A 16,845-nucleotide genomic window follows, 5' to 3' on the forward strand; every position below is an offset into this window, starting at 1 on the left:
AGCTGCCCACTATTGCTAGCAGATCTAAAAACTGGCAACAGGCTGGGTTGTGCGATCAGGGTAATCGCCTCACTGTGGCTCTCTGTCCTTTGCCAGTCTTTAGCCTTCGGTCAGGGGTGGGTTAGGTGTGCCTGTGTGTGTGTGCATGTACATACTATACATTTGTGTTTTGTGTGGCTTCATACACATGTGTACTCATGTGTTCATGTGTACACAAATGTGTGTTTGTGTGTGCGTTCTTGTGCAGGTGCATGTAGTGTGTGTGTTTGTGTATGGGGCTCACAGGGTCAGGAGATGCTGCAGGGCTCTGCTGACGGCTGCAGGAAACCAATCAACCTTGTCTGTGTATTCCCCGACCCGTCGTTTTCTTAATGACCTGCCCTGACAGGCCTGCTGCAGCCCCGGCCAAACCTCCCTGCAACGCTCAATGGATGACCGGCCCCCATCAGCAACATGCTAATGACCCAAAGAGAGGGGGAGAAGGGGGGAGATGGGAGAGATGGGGGGAAAGAAATGGGTGGAGGCATTTAGAAAGAGAGTAAGAACAGAGTAGACTGGGTCCCATTTTACAAACAATTCTCATTTTTATATGACCTGTATGGTGTCCTGATATCTGATGCTTTTAACATGTAGAAATATTGCAACAACAATACCAAAATGTTAGGTCCAAGCAATTTTATATTGTATATACTGTACAATAGAGTTTGTTTATCAAATTGCTCATTATTTCACAACATGATGACAGTTTGCAGACGGAAACGCAAAATTTAAAAGACGATCATTTAAGGAGGCAATATCATGCTCATTTTCAGGTTTATACTTGTATTGGATTGTCACCTAGCCTGTAAGTGGTCCAATGTGATGTAATATTGTAACAGAATACAAACAGGGAGTGTCAGGCAGCTCTGTGGGAGCCAACTCCCTTTGGTGTGAACCTCAGACTTAGTACTAGACATTTTACATGCACAAAAAAAATAAAAACATGGCCATTTTAAGTGTTCAAGTGCTCAAATTTCATACTAATAGAACATGTTCAAACTTAATATCATTGCCATGGATGAACAAGTATAACTTCACTATCCTAGTTCAATGGTCAACCTGTGTGATGAAAGTTAAATCAGGGTTTAGTTCCTTCCTTTCCTTCTATCCTCTTTATCCTCATCTTCCTCTCAATCCACACTTATTAAATGTGTCATGTTCATCACTTATACTAGGTGCATGTGCCATGACAGTGTCATAGTCAGTCAAAGTCCATTCAAGGGATCATCATGCATATCAAGCCAATGTTTCAACAGGAACATGGTCTGTTTTTGTTTTTGTTTTGCTGGTTTTGGGGCACTTTGCTGCAAGCCTAACATCTGTACAAAATGGTGGACTAGGAGATCAGCATTAAAAGCTTTCCTAATGTTTGCATCGTAAGGAGCAAAAAATTTGATTTATGTTAGTGTTTAACTTTTTGTTCCATATCTAATTTCAGCAAAACTTCTATCAGTATTGAAGGGAACACAATACCTATCACAATGCTTCACTGTAAAGGAAATCAAGGTTAACTGCTTTCCTTTCATTTATATCTATAGTCACTGTAGTATGCTCAAAGGTTTTTATGTTTTTTTAATTAATGTCTCTCTTGATGTTGTCAGGATGACAGTATTGTCCATTAGCTTCAAAACATGGAGACATTTTAGAAAACGTACGTCCTTCCTTAATCATTCTGATCAAATAGCAGAAAGAAAAAACATCATTTTCACACTCCTGTAGATGTAATTATAGCGGAGCCCAGAGTACTTTTTGTGACATTGTACGTTGCCATCAGGGCCTTAAGTATAATAGTACCAAAGCCTATGCTTTTAAAAATGTTAACATTTTTCCTTATGGCACACAATTACATGCTTTCAGACAAACACAGAAATATAAATGTCAGCATGTGTTCAGTGCAGCCTCTCAGGGGCTGGACAACCTGTTCTCTGAAAGTTTTATACTAGGATGTAAGTCTATTTTTGTTTTTCTGAGGTTTTCTATACTTTTAATCACACATATGATTGTTACTGCATGAAGAAAAACACACTAGCATTATGACAAATGCACCCACCAGACTCCATTGACAAAAACACAGATTTTGCCTCCCATAAAATTAATTCAGAGCACTACGTCCACTAACAGTGCTTGTTTTTGCCACTGACAGGCTCAGATTCTTATTCTAGGTGACTCACAACATTACGGAAAGGACCGCTACAGAGATAGACCTTTTTGTAAAAGAGTAAGATCCCTTTTGTTTAACCAGAGAAATATCGCTATCACTCACCTACCAGATTCCATAGACCGGAACAGTAATTTAACCTTGCAGATTACCGTAAAACACACTTCATTTAAACTCTCACTGTTCCAACAACAATTGCCAACTCCGGTTTGGTCTAAATAAATCCTTAATTCACACAGTTAGATGAGAAAAATAGTAGTTGTAGTCACTAACCTAGTCCAACAGTTGAAACTCACATGCACTAACATGGACGCGCGGCCAGCCCAGAGAAGTGTGACGTCATCCTCTGCTCAGACCGCTGTTATATATTTACATAGCAAATAGTAGTTTGCTGCTATATTCATTAGTCTTGTATATATATCTTATTTATCTATCAAAGAGGCAGCGTGAAGAGTAACTAGATGCAAAAATTTGAGAATTTCAGATTCTCACATCTAGTCAGAAGAGCAGGAAGAGCTAATTTTGCAATGCACAATTCAACAACATGTCAGTAAAATGTGTTGCTATGTGGTCAGGGTTTCAATCAGCGTTATATGAGGAGTGGCACTTAGAGCATATGGAGGTCTGAAGCAATTAAGACTGCTTTAAAGTATCTAGTATTTACAGGTCTCCTAACCTGACTACGACAGGTAGTTTGTTACACAGAACCATCTGGAGAGTTGTCGTTGGAAACGGTTTGAAAATGGGTGGGCACTTAAAATATTTGGCAGGTAATTGGATAAATCATCTGTCTGTCACAGGCAAACTTAAACCAATCAGATCAACAAACCATATAAAGTAAAGCCAGTCAGGACAGGAGTGAAAACACCTTCAGTGCTGTTCTTCGCTCTTCTTTCAAAGAAGAAATACTCTCGCCATTGCTGTTTTCCCCCACACGTCGTCACACGGACCTAAACTGCCCGCCCGTAGCTCTTGCAGTAGCTGCCAGGAGTTCCTGATAGGACGCTGATTGGTCCGAACCACTGTGAGTGCATAGCTTGAAACCTGACAAGATGGGGTTCTTTTTGTAATCTCACAAGTCCAGCTGCTTCACAAGGTTACAGGTCTCAATTGCTAATTGGCACGTTGTTGCATCACAGAGTGAGCACAGTGATACTGTGCAAATGCAAAAAGAACTCAGCATCAACTATCTCCACAAAAAAGGCTGAATAACAAGGTAGAGCTGAGCGCTCTGGAGGTTAGTCTTTTAAATCACCTAAGAATCTGTAACTCAGCCGTATTAACATGTCAATATCATACAGAAATAATCCTTTTATACTGTTTACAAAACATGGAATAAATAACTTCCAACATGACAAAAACAAATGCTCATGGACTTACAGATACAATGGATGGCGTTATAACATTAACAGTTACTTACTTAAATTAATTTGTTACAAACTTGCTCCTCTTCCTCTGTTTCATGCACTCTTGGTCCTGTGTGAACCCGCTATTGTGTCCCGCCCCTCCCCCCCATAGTTTCGTGCCAGCTGTAAATAGCTGCCTTGATTGGTTTGCCATGCTCCGGTTCTGTCGCTCATTCCAGCCCTGCTCCCCAGCAGCATTCCCCACTGGGTCCCCCGCTCCTCCGCTAGTAGGGTTTAAACTCCCCCTGTCCTTTGAGCTCCCATTCCAGGTACACTCAGCTAATAGGAGCACTAACTAGCTAGTGGCAGCAGCTAGTACAGTTAGCATATGCAACAGTGCACCGGTAACCAGTAAGTTACTCCCTGTGTTACAAGAGAAAACTCACCTCCCAAACTGAGTTTTTGTTTTTTTCTTGACCATCCAACTGATGAAAAGTGGGTCAACTAAGACTCATTACATTGATTAACAATTAAGTCGACAATTAGGAGGCAGCCGTACACCCATTTCATTGGCCATTTTTATTTGATCACAAGATTTTGCAACCAGTGCCTTTGCAATCAGCATACCACTTTCTTCTCATCGTCAGCTGTTTCTTGGTGTTGTTTTTTTTGCAGTTCTGCCCCTTATTTGCCCAGCTTGAAAGAGAGATGTAGTGAGACCCCCCATCTATACTCCACCCATCCATCCTCACACTCAGGCATCTATCCAGACAACCAACAAACCAACCATTCTGGTGTTCATTTCTCCACTTTCCATCCCTGCTCCGTGCTGCTGTCTGATCATTAAGGTCATTGACCTGAAATCTGATAGCAGTCAATGAGCTAACCAAATGAGCCACCTAATATCTGAATCCTGCTGCAAGCATAGACACTCTCAATAATGCTGTGTACATTAACAGCATTAACACAGTGAGGAGGAGAAAGGACAGAGGGAGGGAGGGAGAGAGAGAGGCAGCAAGACTGAGAATGAAAGAAAATAAGAAAACCTTATCTATCATTGAACACTGAGATTTTTTTCCTGTTGTACGAGACACGGCTGCGCGTGCAATTCATCATCTTTTATTTAGAAGATGTACGGAGACCCATAAAGCCTAGTAAGATGAAATATGTCTCTTGAATAAATTGTGAAAATTCTGTGTTTTCTCTCTGTGATGGAACTGTATTTCAATCCCTGTCATTATGATGCTGCCAGAATCCCCTGGCAGGCACGAGGAGGTTTGGGACTTTTAAGCCGTTTGTTTCATCTCAGGTATTAACCCCAATTTTATACCTACGCAGTGAGATAATCATGGTTTCAAGCTGTTAGTGTTTTCTTCACTCACCAAATCTGCACACTTTTAATCCCTGGAAACTAATTAAGATTTATATAATTATAATTTTCGCCAGTTTAGTCAGTTTGTGTGTGCCTGAATCGTGTGTGTGTGTGTGTGTGTGTGTGTGAAGATACCGTAGAAGAAGAAACTGGAGAAAAGCATGTGAAAACCTGACGTCTTTAAGTGAATGAAGGTAGAGCGTTAGACAAGGCTTCCTTTATGTGAGCTGGGAGGCATCATGCTGCTGCAATGCTTTGGGTGGGCACTGACTGACCACCCTCCTGAACCCCCTCACCACACACACACACACACACACACACACACATACATACACACACTCCCCTGTCAGGCCCTGGAAATACCTCACATTCCTTCCACTTCACTGACTGCTTTACAGCCAAGGAGAGATAACAAAGGAATGGGCAGGCATTGAATACCAGCCTGCAGTGTGGACTCTGAAACCTTCTCTTTTCTTATTGAAACCATTGGACAGCGCACCTTATCTCGCCAATCCCATACAGAGATGTCACTGGCTGTTCTGCTAATGAGATGGAGCGTACTGTACTTCTAAATGAGCCACCAGCCTGGCTCACCTGTTAATCCCATTGAAGTGAAACCTCATCCTACTGTCTGAGCAGAGTTTTGGCTCGTCCTTGTACCTGGGCCCCGACTCATACCCTGGCCGACTCCAGCTCTACCACTCTCCCCTGGGATGAGGTTTTCTCTTTCTCTTGGGCTCAAGTTGCCAGCTCAGGTATCCTGGATTCCCTGGGTCTCTCTCCTCCTGTTTCACCTCCTGTAACATGCCTTCTTTTCTTTTGCCATGCTCAGGTCATCTATACTATTCACCCCTGGAGTCTTCATCAGGATGACAAAGAGGGATGGCTAACAGATGCAGTGCTACTCATTCACTTGTATGTTTTGGTCCACTGATACACAATCAAGATCAAATAGATGATATTGCTCGAACAGGAGACAGCAGATTGATTTCCAGGGCCAGTTCATTATAGTGTAAGGGGAGAGCTTCACAGTCAGGTGATGTTCCGGCTGAAGTCTCTCAAAACCTCTATATGTTGGCCAGAAAACAGGACTGACAGCGGAGGAGCATCTAGCCTGGAAGTGCACTTCCCAACAAGAATGACAGGTGGAAATATACTGTGATTCAACCATCACTACGCAGCTCAAACTGTCTCACATTTACACTTCATGCTCTTACCTCTCCACAGCATGTGCAGCCTGTTTGGTCACCAATGAAACTGAATTACAGAGCGCTGTGGGTTTTTTTTATTGTATAGGTTTTATTTTTCAGATATGGTATTTCTATAAACAAACTATAAACTCCTTCAGGACTAGCTGCCCTACCAAGTCCATTACTGCCAGTGTAACATGTAACCTTTCCCTGGGTGGGGAATCTAAGCTGCTGATCCTGGGTTTAGTGTCTAAGGTATCAATATCTGGGGTTCTCTGAAATAGCTTAGATCCATCTTGCAGCTGGGTTTGGTTACAGGTTCTCTTGGTTCTCTAGGTTTACTAAATTCACTAGATTTGGTAAGGAGATTTGTAGCCTGTACGCAGTGAGCAGTAGGACCTCCAACACACAATACTACTGACTATGTATTTAGATATATTTATAAAGGTCTTCTTTTAAAAATTAGTTATACTTCTTCTTTTGGTGTGATTTGGCTCCAGACAAGATCGAACGACAGGCGAAGCAGCTCCACATTGTCAACAGAAGGAATAAAAATAAAAAAAACAGCCTGTGCAGTGTGCACACAGTTATCGTGTCTGAGTTGTCTGTTTCATCGTCCGTCATACCCAAATTTACAACCATAACTATAATAAATATTTCTGAACTACATTGTCATAATATCCTGCCCAGTGTATACACATTAGCTTTAAATACACACCCTATGTGCTTTACTAGAGATACAGAAGCAGCTAAGCTGTCAGAGGTAAGTGGCTAAACAGCTCAGTGCAAACAGTCATATTTACGCCACACAAAACGTTATATCCTGTCTGCCTTTCTTTCATAATGTTGTTTAAATTAAAATAACACAAAATTCTCTTTTGCAACAAAATCTGTATGCTAACAAGCTAACTCACCATGATAATGCCCTTAATTAGAGGGAAACACAAGTTTCTTCCAACAATAACTTCAACTATCAGCCACTCTGCAGTTTAGCAGTGTTCTCTCTCTGGCAATGCTCAGCTCCACTCAGTTTAACCTCCAGTAAATCTTACTTTAGAAGTTTTTTATTTCACTTTTCTCAAATCTAAGAGCTTCTGTCTGGGTTGGGTGCTCTGCAGTAGCTGTACCTTCAAATCATCACAGCAAATACTTTTGCTGTGTTATGAATTCAGGTGGTTGGTTTTTATTCTGATGTAACTGCCTGATGCAGCTTTGCCAAAATTCTACAAACAGTGTGTTTCCATGTCTGTAATTCTTTTCACCATGTGGGAGATATTGCTGGTGTCAGAAATTGTCACCGGCCGATGTGAACGGTTTTCCCACTCAGGCTGCTCATAATTACGGTTTTAAAAAATCAAATGTGGCAGTACACTTATTTACTTTATAGTGGAGTTAGATTATAAGTTTGATACCACTCTGGTGTCTCTAAATATGAAGCTAAACTGAGGAAGAGTAAAAACAACATTGTTTTTATACATCGGTTCTTGTATAGAGTATATAAACTAGATGGAATATATCTTCATTTGTGAGGTGTAGAGGTGCTGCAAGGCAAGCTGTTTCTCCCTGTTTCCAGTCTTTATGCTAAGTTAAGCTAAACGGCTCCAAAAAAACCAACATTTTCCATTAATTATATTTAATGCTACTATATTGTGTATATAGTATATAATGTGTGAACTGGATACTTTTACTTCTTCAGACCTCCTAAACTTATTTTCATAAAACAGTGGGAAAAAGTCTCTCCTAGTTGATCGAGTCATAAATGATGCATATATAAAACTGGTGAAATAGCCATTGCTTCCTTTAAGCCAAAAAGGTCGAGGACCACTGTTCTATGATATAGTGTAGCTGCAATGTCATCCAGTGTATAATATGCCAAGGAAATTAAATATGAACAAAAGACAGAGTATAATAAAAAAAACACTAGGTAATAAATACCACAAACGATTTCTTTGTGTGCATGAAAATGTAGTTTCTCAGCGTTATTCATGACCTCGGAAGGAGACAGACAGAAAGGAGGAGTCACTCAGATTTGGGTGAATTTTGGAGGCGTATGAAGAAATTGGGAGGGGGTTAATGCAACGGTGGGGGCTGAGCTGTGAGCCCAGCAGGAGACCATGTCCCCCTTGGGAGGGGTTTCCGACCATGGCACACCCCAGGGGCAAGACAGACAGACAGAGCCACACAGAGTTAACATGATGGTAACAGTGGCAGGCATGAGCCTCGCCTCCTCTCATTGCCACGTCCTTGTAGAACTGCCAGACCTTTGGGTGTGGTGGGAGTGGTTTTTTAGAAGACAGTGGGTGGGTAGTGTGGTGCTAACGTGGTCCAGTGGTAATCCTACATGGCACAGGCAAAGCCCCAGGTAGTGTTTTAGGAGAGCAGTGGCAGCTCTGTGTCATGGCTAGCTAGGGCTAATGTGTCAGCTGGGTGTTTCTCCAAATCAGCTTCGTCCTACACCAAGACAGCCCTCAACCACAATGGGCTGCTGAAGATGACATATGCTGAAGGCAGAGACTAACTCTGTGTGTATGTGAGTAATGTGTAATTTGTGTCACTTTACACACACTCAGATGCATGCCTGCATGTTTTTTTTTCTTATAAACGTATGCATGTATTCATGAAGGTGTGTGTCTGTGTGTAAGCATCTGCCTGCTACCTGTCAGTACATGTTTGAGGTATATAGTGTATATGTGTGACTGAGCCTGTGTGTGTGGACCTGGACCGATGGCGATGGGGGTCTTATTGATGTTGATGCAGTCCAGACATCTTTATTTAAAGCTGATGTGGTTAAAGTAGCCTCTTAAGCCGCCCTCTCCACGCCTCTGTGGTCTAAGCTAGTGTGAAGAGGTGTGCTAATCACTCTACCATGTCTGCGTGCCATGCGAGCAGCAGCGTTCCCTGTAGCCCAGCAATTTGATCACAGCTGATTAGAGACGCGCCCATTGCCCACAAGGCAAACAGGTAGAGGGCAGATTAGTGCTGAAAAGTATATACAGAATAGAGCATTAGCTGTTAGCTCAAAGGCAACAAAGTCTTAAAAGATACGAAGTGGCAATCTGAGCAAAGTATAGAGCTGCGGTTTGGGTCCACAAGTATAGCGTACAAACATCCAGTGGGAAATCTGTGAAAGGTTGACTCCAAACAGCAGCAGCAACAGCAGCAACAGCAGCAGATCCTTCCCCTGCTCGCCCGCTCCTCTCCTGACAGAGCTGCTGCGGATCTCGCTGCCTCAGGCCTGTTGTGACTGGATGCTGCCGTCCAAGCCTACATGTCAGTGTGAGACAGGCTCTCCCTGACCTCTCTAGCGCTGGGGGCCTCCCAGCCCCAAGGAGGGGCCCCCCGCTCCATCACATCCCTTCCAATTACTGACATCCTGCCGCCTTTGAACACACAGGAATCATAGTGAAGAATAGCAGGGGTCAGACTGCAGATGGAGAGGGGTGGAAACAGCAGAGTCTAAGTAAGAGGGAAAGAAAGAGAAAAGGGGGGAAGAAGAGTGAAAAGCTATTTGTGTCATTGATGCCTCCGTAGCCCCTCCACCAACCCTCCATCCTTTTCAAGGCTTCTGACTGAACCCTAATCAGGAGCAACTGTTTCAACAACAAAGACTGAGGTGCAGTGAGAGTTAAAAATGGCCTTCCAATCGGTTAAAACAGAGAAAACAAAGCACAAACACTCCCTTTCCCTCCTGAAAAAGACCAGTTTGGGTCAGTTTAAAATGTGTAAAACATCTGCCATGTTAGAAAATAGAAGAATGGGGAATGTAAGCATTTACAGTTGTTCTTTTCTTGACTATAGCATTCATTCACTAATTCAATCATGAGGCCTCCTTGAAAGAATATTTCTTGTTACTTTTAAGGATTAATTCATATGAATGACATTTAACAAAGCAATGGTGGCTCATAGGACTCTTTCAGTAGAGAACATGTACTGTACATTTTAAAATGTGGTCATGTGAATTACATGAGACACACAAGCTTCAACCGGTTCCAGCGTACAGTGTGTTTCATAGCTGAAGTCACTGATGAATGAATGACTGTGCTCAGGGAAGGGAATGGGGTTTGGGGGGTAGGGGGGTTACATGTTTGCGCATGTGTGCATGTAGGCTGTGGTTGTCCTATAACGAATGGCATATAAGATTGGTTGGTGCGTCTGGCAAGGGCCCAGTGCCCTTAAACCCAAATTAGCCTTTCCAAACCCATATCCCCCTGGCACAATGAAAAATCCCACACATACATATAAGCCCACATTCTCAAAAATACAAACACGCACACACATACATACATACACACTCACAAAAAACCACCAATGACCTCACTCTCCCAAACTGTGGTGAACACTGCCAGGCCAGAAATCCCTCTAAGGCCTCCCTTTCAGACTGTAAGCACTGTACTGCTGAGTAGCCGTATCAAGGGTCATTATAGGGTCAGAATGGGCTGCTATTAGATTCCAGCAATGACTGCAGTTCAAGCATATAAAATGTGCATTGCGTTTGTGGTAATAGCATTACATCAACTCGTTTTGACGTGTGCACTGTAGTGTGAAAAGTATAAAAATAGCTTCCCTATATGAAATAAAGCTTACCATTTAGGCTTTTTTTGTATTTTTGTTTAAGCAAATGAGTTTTTGTTCTTTCTCCATTTCACTGAAAAACATGATGTGTGTGAGCGTGTGTGTGTGTGTGCGTGTGCCTGTGTGTGTGTGAAAGTAGAGTTTAAAGGGTGTTGAAAACTATTAGCCTGCTGCGGAGAGGCGCTGTGCAGAGAATGAGTGATGAATTATTGAAGTGGCTCTTTGGTGTGAATGAAGTGTTGAAAATGTCCATTGCCACGGAGCACTCTGACGTTCCTGCACAAGGCTTTCACCAGTATGTGTTAAAATGCATGTGTTGGTTTAGACTGTTCCACGCATATTTCTTTGGAACCATTAACAAAATGCAGAAAAGTGGGTGCCTGCTGTTCTCCTTCTTTATTAATCTGCACTCATTTCCTGTCAAAACCTTTCACTTCTTTCTGTTACCGTTTCTTCTTCCTTTTCTTTTTCCCGCTGCCTCTTTTCTGACTTTTTCTCACTTCCCCTGTTCTCTTCCAACAGGATCCTCAGAATTTCCTCTTGTTACAGCACATCCAGTGATCAGTCACTGTGATTCTACTCTTTCAAGTCTTCCCTGTTTCAAAGAGCCATTGCCGTTGGGGGGAGAGTGAACAGGAATCTGAACCAATGCTTTTCGACAGCAGGGCCTCTCCTGCACGTTACACCCCAACAGCACCAGTGGAGAAGGGCGGGAGGGGGAGCGAAAGAGAAAGAGGAGGAGGACGGCTCTCAAATACACATCACACATGAAAGTCACCTCACTCCAACCGGGAGAAATCACGGGCCCTGACGGAAAGGTAACAGCCGGCCGCAGGCACTAGGCGAGTTGCTAGGAGACTGGGAAGCACTGTATGGTCGACGGGATGAGCGGATGGCTGGTGTGTTCGCTCAGATGGAGCTCACTGACACGTACAGACACACTGACAACATACAGCTAAACGTAAACACACCAAGACATGAAGGGAAGAGACATATAACAGGAAATCTGAATATGACATGACTGCATGGAATATAAAAAAGGAGTCTTTTTAGTCAGGGTTGACAACTAGATTGTATACCCGAATTTACAGAACATAAAGGCAAGATAACATCAGTCAGCTCTGCCTGATAATACTCATATGTAACAATTCCCAAATATACTGAAGGTGAACCCAAAGTATTGATCAGCACTGTCCCCAGAGCTGCATGGATGCACACATACAGTTAGTCCTCTCTCCAGTAGTAAGGTGTTTTATGATTGCGGGTAATAAGATGGCCGCTTGCCTCTCTCCTTGACCCGCTGCTGAACCTGCCATAGTTGACACGACTACACTAGAGGGATGGTAGATGGAAAGAGCCAAGCTACTATACCTGACTGTGTTCAATAAACAAGAAAGCGCCAGCTCCTGACTCATTCAACCTCTTAATTTCAATCTCTCCCTCTGACCCAGAATTCCTACCCCTCAATCCGACACGTTAGTTCCTGTGAGGAGAGCATCCTGGGGATTAGGCATGACGTGATGTGTTTCGAATGATTTAGCTCCCTCACTATGTGGTGAGAGATGCTCTGTGGAATGAGCCAGCCTGCCCACAGATAGGGGTTTCGGATGGAACATGGGGGAGGCTAACTCGCCTTATCTAAAGTATTTGGAGGGGAGGACACGGACGCCTTCTCTTCCATTATATCATTAAGTAAACACAGGGCTGTGCCACAGGTTGACGGGCTGTATTTTATAAATCAGTAGAGAACAAGCTTGTCTTGATTAAGGCGTGCTTACATCATTGTGAGAAATCAATCTGTTTAATTGGTCGGCTTTTGTCAAATATATTAGCTTAGGACCTGTATGAGACCATTATATTGAAGAGTGTAAATGAATATGCTTTCAGCTGTTAAGATTCACTGAGCTTGTTGTTGTGATTTATTGTGCTTACTAAACATGTTTTCCCTCACTTGACCATGCTGGCTGACGGAGGAAGAAAAGATGAGGAAAAGAGGTGTAAGGGGCCGGTGCAACTCATCTTCAAAGTGGTTCATTTCATGATTGCAGTCATAATGATGCAAGATCAACTCAGTGTGGCAACATTGGATGAACTGCATATAAAGGCTTGACAAAAAGTCTGAAGGCCTATTGTATAATGCTGCAAAATACCTGTGTTTGATGCACATATCTACCTGACCTGTTTTGCATATGATCTTTTTTTCAACAAAGCAGCCTGGGTTTATCTTCCTCTCCACCGTTTTTTAAGTCACGTCAACCATTTTAGCATTCATGGCAAGCTACAGCAGGCACAATAACAAGTGGTCTATTCAAATTAAATCAGTAATGGCATTGTCCATATTTCAGGCAGGTCATGCGTTTTTATTTATTCAAAGAATGAAGACAGGTCGGTTCCTCTCACAATTATCTCTTTTCATTTAAAGAATGAATGTGCATGTCAGGGCTTCTTTTACTCTCTTTCTTTCTATTCTAAGTTCCCCCCATCCTCGCTGCCCCCGCCATCACTGGGCGACAGTAGAGGTCGTTAGTGGAAGAGGGATGATGCCAAACTTGACTGGAGTCGAGCCTTATCTCTATTCTTTACACTCTCGCTTTTGTTTCAAGGGCTTTGTTTACACACGCCCCATTAATCACCTTCTGCCTTCCCACAATCCCACAGCATTTAAAGTGGGTGCTAGTCCTGGGGACAATGTGCAGCACAGGTGCCAGTGTAAATCTCTCTTTCTTCTCTTCTTAAGAAAGGAAACGAAGATTCCCAGACCTCTGGTCACCCTCTCCTCTCAGGTTTCTCTATTATCTCTTCTTTACTCTGCCCTTGGCCTTGATCACTATCTCGACATATCACTCCAACTTGGCCCCAGAGAGCTCTGATTACCAAACATTCACACGCCGCACACCTGGGCACGAGTCTGTCTGGCCCGCCAAAGCCACCCTATGTCGTATAATCCAGTACCGACAGCTGACTGACACTGCCCTCATGTCTTGACAGCCAAGTGTGAGCGTATGCAGACAGGATGTTGTTGAGCAAACATTAATCACACCACAGGAAGCCACAGGCAGAGAGGAAGATGGAGGACAGAGGAGAAACCGCCCGCCAATGGCTCCAAGGACTGCAGGGTCACCTCTAGAAGGACACCTCTCCGTAAAATGCCGTAAACCCCAAATGGTATGCAGACAGTCCTCCATCTGCCTCGCTGTAGGATGGAGGCCACAACATTGTCATGCACGCTCCAAAGTGTCCACATTTTTTCCCTTGTTTTTTCACCTATGGGAATAAGAGATACTCAGCCCCTGCATTCATTCCTGCAATGACTTTGACACTCAGAATATCAATAAATGTGTGAAAATAGGTGAAAACAGGAGGCTGTGTCATGCCATAATGAGGATAGAACGTGAAAATGTGTGAATTATTTTTCAGCGTGTGCTTTTCTGCAGATGCATGGCTGCATTTGAATATTGGTCTAAGAGAGTGTGTGTGCAGTGCATGTATGGGAGCACACTGGGAGTGCTTTAATGCATAGCCCTGTTTAATTGCATAGTCAATGCATTCATCATTCAGAATGCAGAGCCTGGCTAAAATGAATTGAATTATCTGGCGGGGAGAACAAAGAGATGTACATTGAGTTTGTGCGTAATTTATTGTTGCAGAGTGAAGCGAGCGGGGAGCAAGAGAGGCCGGGAGAATTAGAGGCAGAGAGGGAAGATAGAGAGACCTGGAGGAGGACAGGAGACGGGGAAAAAAAGGGAGAAGGGGGGACGAGAGAGGCAAACACAAAAAGATGAGGGAGGAGAGGGAAGATAGAGAGGTCTGGGGGAGGAGAGAAGAGAGGCAGGGAGTGAGAGAGTGAGAGAAATGAGTAGGAGAGAAGAGATAGTGAGGCCAGCAGAAGTGGAGGGGGAGCGAGAGAGGAAGACAGGGAGGATGAGGAAGGAGAGAGATAATAGTAAAGCCTGGAGGAGGAAGAGGAGGAGGAGAAGAGATGGAGGGAATGAAAGAGAGAGACAGAGAGGGAGGAGAGGGAAGCTTGTGCACAGAGCCAGAGATAGACCAGAGACAGACCTGACACCTTCCTCCAGATTCCTGAGGGGATAAAACACAAGCAATGTGTGTGCGTGCATGTGTGTGTGTCTGAGTGTGTGTGTCCATTTGCACATGCCTGCACACGTACGGAATTTGACAAGAGAGGTTTCTGGGAGATTGTTATACATGTAAATGTTGAATGAGCGGTCTCCACCTTTCCCAGGGTGAACACCTGGACGCACACACCTACACAACCACCTACATTAAATCACCCCCCCTCCCGTCCATGGTCCCTCTCACTCACACACACACACAGACATAGACACACATTTACTCTGCCAATTCTCCATCTCTCTCCGTTGACTGTGAAGTAATTGCAGTGAGTATTGAAGAGAAAGCTAGTGGAGCCCGTGGTGGTGGAGCAGGGGGGAGCGGACTGAGGAAAATCTATTTCCCAATACTATCTAACTGCAGCTTTCCTCCAATGGACTTGCATTCCTGGTACTGGCTGTGTCCCATTGATTCCTTACCAACATCATCTGAAAATCTATGAGCATAAAGGGCAGCTCCGCAAAGTACAAAGTACATAAGTGCACATCATGTTCTATACGGTCACTGTAGGAGGAAACTCTCACTCTCACCTCTCATTCTCTTCGTCTGTGTTCTTCCTGCTATTTCTTCCCATTATTCTCGCCCCCGTCCTCAAGCAGTGGGGGGTGGGAAGGATAGATCCAGACAGAAGAGGGAAAGAGAGGTGGAGGTAAGTAGAGGGAGAGGAGCAGAGGAGAGACACCGGGGAAAGGCCGTATGGATTATTCTGCGCAGGTTGTGACATCTCCTGACAGTGCATTATACAGTGGGGAGATAAGCAATGCATGTCCACATCCTGCTTCTGTGGAATAACTCACTCTAGGCAAGCTAACGTAGAACTACATCACATTTTTGGCTTCAAGACTTGCCGATTGCTCTGTATTTTACTTAATAATTCTCTTGTATTTCATTGTCTTCTTTCTGTATGCGCATCTCCTGACGAATGACACAAAGCACAATGGGTGTCTCTTAAAGCAGAGATGTATGTGTGCTTCTTAGAAACCATGTCTAGACCTAAGCCCTCATGATCATGGCATCGGTACAACATTCCTTGGACGGATCCATACTGTCCTACACACATTCAAGCACATGGGGTCTGTGCCAAACAGCTCAGTGCTTAGACTGGGAGCAGGCTACCCAGTTCCTCCTACTCCAAACGCTTGCCAAGGATTTAAAATTAGGCTGTGAAGAGATACACATTGTACTGTATGGTTTAGAGCTATGGCTGAGCATAAGACAACCTTTCGATAACACGGTCTTGAGGCAAATATTCAATATGAAGATTGGTAGAGAGGGGGCGAGAGTGAGGCGGTGCATTCAAAATTCCTGGAAAATTGTCAAAGCTGAGACAGTGTTTCAAGGGACTTTAAAATCATGTGTCAATAAGAGGCAAAGCTATTGATTGTCTATACAATGTGCCACCTAATGATGATTATTTCCTGACTGCAGGCTCCCTCTAAGGCGTTATAGGGAAAATATAAAAAGCATTTAAATATTTATGAGTCAGGCTGGTAGTGGTGGAATACCTCAGCTATGGTCAGCTGGTCACATGTACACCACACATTTCTTTTTCAGGAAAGGTCTCCATCTAAATTGCTTACAGTGTATCAAAAGGCCATAACCTTGTATTTATGTAGGTTTTTTTGTAAGTAATTGTTTAATATTTTGGGAACTATGCTTATTCGCTTTCTTGCTGAGAAGATCGATACCACTCTCAAGACCTTAGCTGGAGCTAGCAGCCAGTTAGCTTAGCTTAGGATAAACACCGGGTGCAGGGGGAAACAGCAAGCCTGACTCTGTCCAAAGGTACCAAAATCTGGTACGGTCACACATACTACCGAGGTGATGTGTGGGCAGTGCACGATGTACAGGATGTGTACAGGGAAATCAAATTACTGGTTTGTAGTTTGTTTTAAGGTTCCACCAAACACCCTAAGCGGTCCGGGACCAGATCACCCATTTACTTGCATAAAACGGAATGGGAGGGGAATATTCGCCCTTGCTGATTTCGCATGTGACCTTGCCCTAAAGCTCTATGTTCAGGTTGGGACTAATTGC

Source organism: Morone saxatilis, unplaced genomic scaffold (genome assembly GCF_004916995.1).
Source record: "Morone saxatilis isolate NCDOM2014 unplaced genomic scaffold, NCSU_SB_2.0 Contig16, whole genome shotgun sequence".
Lineage (NCBI taxonomy): Eukaryota > Metazoa > Chordata > Actinopteri > Moronidae > Morone > Morone saxatilis.